This window comes from Thalassophryne amazonica, unplaced genomic scaffold (assembly GCF_902500255.1).
Source record: "Thalassophryne amazonica unplaced genomic scaffold, fThaAma1.1, whole genome shotgun sequence".
Lineage (NCBI taxonomy): Eukaryota > Metazoa > Chordata > Actinopteri > Batrachoidiformes > Batrachoididae > Thalassophryne > Thalassophryne amazonica.
In genome coordinates, this window is record NW_022986349.1 from 67,978 (window position 1) to 74,452 (window position 6,475).

Here is a 6,475-nt window from a genome sequence, read left to right on the forward strand (position 1 = left end):
TCATTTTCAAACAGTACAAATTGTGTATAAAGCAATAAACAATTTACTTCCAGCAAATATTAAAAATATGTTTTTTAACAGATCAGGGGATTACAGTCTGAGGGGGAAATTTAATTTAAAGCATCAGTGGGCACGAACAACATTAAAAGGTTTCTGTATTTCTGTCTGTGGGGTGAGGATGTGGAACAGATTGGGAGTGGGGCTCAAGCAATGTCCAAGCATGAACCAGTTCAAACAGCGGTACAAAAATATGGTTTTTTCTGGGTATAGGGAGGAGGAAGGGTAATGAGGGTTAGGGTGTTTTTGTTGTTTGCTTCGGCTTGTAAATATATAGTATTTTGTATGTAAGTAGGTATGTGTAGGTGTATATTTATGTTTGTGTATATATACGTGTATATATGTATATGTGTATATATGTGTATGTTGATGTGTATATGTATGTGTGTGTATATATATGTATATATATATATATTGATATCGGTTTAGGTGTGTAGGAATTTATGTGTATATGTGGCAAAGGGTATTACTGGTTGTGGGGAAGAAGGGGTAGGGATAAATAAGCTGATGCTTCACCCTACCCCTTTTCGGACATGTTGGGTACACAGTAGGAACTTTTTTGTTGTTGTCTTTACTGATCTATCTTGTAATTGTTGTTGTATCAAATGTTCGAAATAAACAGTTTTCATTCATTCATTCATTCATTCAGTGACGCAACTGTTTCATTAAATATTAATTATTATTATTATTATTATTACTTGGACAGTAGAGTCTTCAATTCATTCACAAACAAGGCCAAAATACTTCTCAAAATAAGCCACAAATCAGCAATATTTCAAATTCTGTTGTGGGGGACCTATCTTTACAGGTTTGTGCTTAACAGCAAACCTGAGTTATTTTTGAAGCATTGCAAATTATACTGCTGCATGTTTCAGCTTGATTCTTTTTTCCTTTTATTAAGTTCTGGTTTGAGTAGCAATTTGGCTGGTTTTGTCAGAGAGCCGTAGCAACCCTGTGTGAAAGTGTGCTCATTCTCAGAAAAATGTTACACCATGTTGACGCAAACGTACTTGGGCATGGTAAACCAGGCTACCAGGCTGAGTGTGAACGTGGTAACAAATGTCAAATATCTAGACATGAGATGACTCGGGACTGTTTTTTCACATGTTGTGACATGCAGTGTGTGTGTGTGTCAGGATATTTGCACGGCTTCAGTCCAGTATCTTACTCATATAGCTGCCTGTTTGAACACTGGAACAGGGCAGGCAGCAAAATGGGCAGGATCTCCTATGCATTTTCACGGATAAAACTGATGATATGCTCCTTTGTGCAGAGTTTTCACTGCCTCCATTTTACAATAGAAATTGTTACAATTGTGGTAGCAGCAATATAAATAACTTTTTTTAAGTCAGTAAAATTTACCAGATGTGGTCTGATCTGTCCAAACTGTCAATGAGGCTCAGTGCACTTGAACCAGTGGACCAGTCTGTCTCTGTGGACCCATCAAAGTGGAACTAATAACTCAATGCTTCCTGCAGACAATAATTCCTGCTTCTTAACAAACTGCACCCCCACCCCCTCAGGAAATATTAATAGGAATCTGTGTGCAAACAGACAGGTTTTTTGTCTGTGATAAAAGATATTTATGTTTTAAAAAAATTAATAAACTGTACATTAGAAGCTGAACTCACCACTTGTTTTTTGTGACGTGTCGCCTGAACAGCAGGTGGAGTTTCTTCACTGTAGGGAGAACAAAATGGCAAGTTTAAAAAAAGGTTATTTTATATTCAAATCACATGTGAATACAAATAAAATGTATTTTTTTAATCATATATTTTTGTCAAACCATTTATTCTTCACCTTTTTCTTCAGGGGCACTCGGACTGGCTGGAAGTAGTCGGCAGGTTTAAACCTTCCCCTGGTAACAGCAACATATTTTCCATCGTTCTTCAAGTCTTGTGGATCTTTCACAAGCTGTCCATCAAGTGTGTAAAGCCTGAAAATAAAAAGAAAAGAAAGAAAAAAGAAACTTGATGATTGCAATTCTGGCTCTAAATTGCAAGTATTTATAAATGATTAATTTTGATTTGATACACTTTCACAGTTGGTGCACTGTGCACGTGATTTACAGTGTGTTGGTGTTGTACCTCTTCACTCCAGCATGAGAGCACATCATGGATCCCACCACGCTGCAGACGTTGTCCATCGACTTCAGAGCCGTCTTTGGAATTTTTACAGTCACTGAAGGAATTAGAGGCTCTCCATTGGTGAAAACACTGCAGAGTGAAGAAACAGAGAGTGAGACAAATACTCACAGAAAATTCACATTCAGGATAAGTAATTATCCATCTGAAAGTCTGGACTTACTCGATGGTGAAATACTCTATTTTTGGATTTCTCTCATTTTTACCAGTCACCTCGGTTTTGGTCTGAACAACAGGTTTAATCTGAAAAGATTTGAAAAGCTGTTTAAAAAAATGATAAGCCACAACAGGAAATAAAGAATAAAGCATAATCCATTTTGAACGTGCACTTAAAGTTTCATATGTGCTAAATGTTAACTGACATTCTTCTTGTGCAAACATGCACTTTTTAGCTGTGAAAGAAGAAATTTATGGGAGAAAATCTTTGTAACTAAACAACCTGCACAGAAGAAAGTGAACTCACGTCTTCTTTATGACGTACTGCTTGAACAAATAGTTTCTCTTTACTGTGGGGAGGAAGATCAATATGGGAATTAAAAAATGATTTCACAGTAGATTCACATGTGAATACAAATAGAATGTATTTATTACATTTTTTAAAATGTATTTATTTACTGCCCTACCATTTGTTCCCGTCACATTTCTTGCTGAAGTACTGAACAGGTTTAAACTTCCCCTTACTAACAGCAACGTAACAGCTGTCAAACTTCAACTCCGTCACTCTGTCAGCAAACACACTACATCATCAGATCAAAACAGATATAATCATTCAGACAATATTCATATTCAGGTTCAATAATTGTCCACATGAAGGTCTGGACTTACACAGTCTTCTTCTTCTTATGGACAGTTGGGTCCTCAGTCGGTTTAACCTGAAAGTTTAAAAAAGGTGATAAAAATGTAATATGCAGCAGTCATTAAAAAACAAACATGGAACATTGTAAGAGATGAATTATTATAATTACACAATTATGCTGAGTCTTTTAGCAACTTGGATTTTTAAATTACTATTAATGTAAAGGTGTTTGTTCAGTTTTGTGGAATAAACAGAATATTTTCTGACCTTTTCTTCTTTCTTTTTCTGTGGCTGTGAGTTCTTTGGTTTTGCACCGTAGCTGGAAAGATAAAACAAATCATATGATTGAGGGGAGAAATGCAGATTACAGTGTAATAAAATCCCTTTAATTAGGTCAAAGATGATTATTTTTTAGATTAAAAAAAGTTGAACAAACCCACTGAACAACCTGTTGTTGGTTCTTATTTTTTTATGTGCTCACAGAAACTGAGAGGACTTTAAGAGTTAGCTTTTTTATACCAGAAAATGGGAAGAAAAAAGTCTTGAAGTTTCTGTGAATCATTTTCCAAACAGTGCATTTCCTTTTGTAAATGTCAATGAGCTGAAAAAGCAGTGAGACAGACAGAGATTGGTGTTTCTGTGCATGATACTTACTCTAACTTCTTAAAAGGCTGGTATCCAGCTGCAACATAAGTCTCTCCATGTTGCACTTCATCCAGTCCACAAACCTTCAAAATGTTCAAAATGACCCGTCTTCACTAAACCCCCAATATAAGCAGCTTAATTGAATTTTAAACACCAAATTTCATCTTGCATATTGTCATTCACCACAAAATGTGTGAATACCTGAGTTTTCCCTCTTCACTTGAATTTCTATAGCTTAAGAAAAGGGAAAAAAATGTGCAAAAAGGAGTTTTGAATGCATTTTTATTCCCAATGACTGTTTCTTTTTTTTCTCCAGTGAACAATTTAAGACAATGTACAATACAAAAATATGAAAAATAACATAACCCATTCAACTAATTAGCACATGTAGGGCAGTATGCAAGTGCACAGCCTTTGCAGATATATTTCTTACACCTGCAGCACACAGTATGTGTTTTACAGTCTTCCTTTTGAGGTCAGAACTGACATCTCTTCCTCTTACTTGCCCTAGCTGGGGAAGTGGCTGTGGTAGCTGGATCCTCAGGTTGATCAGGAGCTCCTGCACTCTGAATAGCTTTCACAACTGCTGCTGAGGCTTCTGTGCAGGGGACATGCTTCCTTCTTTCAATGAGTGGAGTTACAAGTGCCTTTCCTAGCTGCTCCAGGAACACCCTCCTCTTGTTCTGCTTATGAGACATCCAGGTCGGGTTGATCTCTCTCCAAATCACAAAGGCATTGTAGGAGGAAACATCAATGATGTTGTGGAAGATGACCAGGGGCCAGCGGGCAGTCATTCTTCTGCAGCTGTATGTTCCAATCACTTTATCTAGGTTGTCCACACCTCCTTTGTTGCAGTTGTAGTCTAGGATGATGATTGGCTTCCTGTCCTCACGATCGCTAATGTCACCGTCTGTGTGCTCAGAAGAATACATTCTTGTTTTTCTTTGGGAGGTAGGAAACTAGAGTGGTGGTGGGCGTGAAGGCAAACTTTGAGGAGAAGACCTCTCTCAGATAATTTTTCATATTCGCGATTATTTTTCATATTTGAGATTATAGCGAATTATTTATTTTATTCACAAAGCATAAAACGACTCAGAATCTGACGTCATTGTGCTGCAGCCTCGCTCACTGTTTCGCTCTCGTCTTAAGGCAGGACAATAACATGGAGACTGAGGAGCGATCCATCCTGCATTTGGATAAAACGGCCGATTAAAACAGTGACCATCTTCTTCAAAGCTGTTTAAAATACGGAGTTTACAGAAGGTGCTGTCGGTGTGTGTGTCTCTGTGTGCCGTAAAATTTTCACCGAAAGCCAGATAAATTTTTCGAATGGTTTCCAGGTGCCAGTCTCTAACAGCTTCTGAAAAAATTCTGATGGAAAAAAAGTCCTTTTCATTCCGCCATTTCCAGACAATGAAAATCCGACGAGGGGGCGGGACCACTCCTTCCACAAGGCGTGCTCACAGGCGAATGACGTCACCGACAGGAGTGGAAAAACTCACGCATGCGCACGAGGGTTCAAGCATGTCTGACGTAAAAACATATGAATGAAATCCATATAGTTTTTGAAAAAAATAAAAAGGTACGATACTTTATGGACAGACCTCGTAGGAACACTCGCAGCTGTAACCCCCAAAATGGAAGAGTGGCTCCAACAGATTTCAGGTACAACATCAGAGGTGTCTGTCCAGAAGAGTGCAGTTGTAGAAACAGCTAAGATACTGCGCCAAACCCTCAAACTCCCAGGACTCTGGTAAAGGACCCGAATTTGAGGAACATGCATGAATGTCATGACAATATTGGGCTGTCAGGAATTTATTTGAATTGTTCTTTTTCTGGGGCAGAATGATTGTAGAACAGACATCTTCAAAATAATGAAAAACAATAATTTGGTGTGCAAAATTTAATTTATTTTGCTTTTATTTTGTGCTCTGTGTGCTGGATGTGATGAATCACAGCCTCGGGGATGGTCTTCATCCTCCATCCTTTCAACATAGAGGCAACATTATGAATACACGGTTAAAAACATGCACGCAGCACACATGATATTACATTCAGATATATTTATGTAATTTTACACACTGCTCACCTGTGTTTTGGACTTAGCGAGTGCCTCGATCTTCATCCACATCTTTTCACTTGCTTTGGACCTCAGCTGCTCTCTGTTGAAAAAAGGTGTCAAATGTGACGTCACTGTTTTGTTCTGCACCACCGCAACAAAAACTGAGCTGCTGCCTAAAACTTAACTAAATTGCATGATGTAATTACAGATATTGAACACATACTTCCGTCTTGTAGTCAGGATCTGCTCTATGCAGTGTGCAAAGAGCTCAGGATTCATCATGAGCACCTGTGGCAGATAATCAGTCAGGATGTGCTTGACAGACCTGTGAACCCACACAAATAAAACTCAGTCCATAACAGACAGGTGACTGTCAGTTGACCTCAGCATCAAACAGGAGTAAAGAAATGCATAGAGTAGAACTGTTTGAATCCATTAAAAAATCAAAATAATTTGAGTAAATATGAGAAAATTAAATGTCAGGATATTTGCACGGCTTCAGTCCAGTATCTTACTCATATAGCTGGCTGTTTGAACACTGGTACAGGGCAGGCAGCACAATGGGCAGGATCTCCTCTGCATTGTCACTGATAAAATGTGTGATATGCCTCTTTATGCAGAACTGCAGCGCTGCCTTTGCCACCTAAACAGAACAGATGTCTCAGTCAAGACAACACACACACACTGACACTAAAACTGAAAGAGCTCCCTGATAGGGAACAGTCATAAGTTCCAAAGGCAAAGTTGATGATCTGTCCTCAGTTACCACAT

The 6,475-nt window shown here is 38.3% G+C and overlaps 2 long non-coding RNA genes across 2 annotated transcripts; both read right to left on the bottom strand.

The window, feature by feature from the left end:
• Window positions 1-1,686: 1,686 nt before the first annotated feature.
• LOC117506102 lies at window positions 1,687-2,411 on the bottom strand. The gene is made up of 4 exons (XR_004559374.1): window positions 2,365-2,411; window positions 2,145-2,273; window positions 1,858-1,993; window positions 1,687-1,737 (listed from the first exon to the last, which is right to left on the bottom strand). It is a non-coding gene; the product is annotated as an uncharacterized LOC117506102 (long non-coding RNA).
• Window positions 2,412-2,917: 506 nt separating this feature from the next.
• LOC117506103 lies at window positions 2,918-5,987 on the bottom strand. Its single transcript, XR_004559375.1, has 5 exons — window positions 5,928-5,987; window positions 5,732-5,804; window positions 3,265-3,316; window positions 3,027-3,073; window positions 2,918-2,938 (listed from the first exon to the last, which is right to left on the bottom strand). It is a non-coding gene; the product is annotated as an uncharacterized LOC117506103 (long non-coding RNA).
• Between the last annotated feature and the right edge of the window lie 488 nt (window positions 5,988-6,475).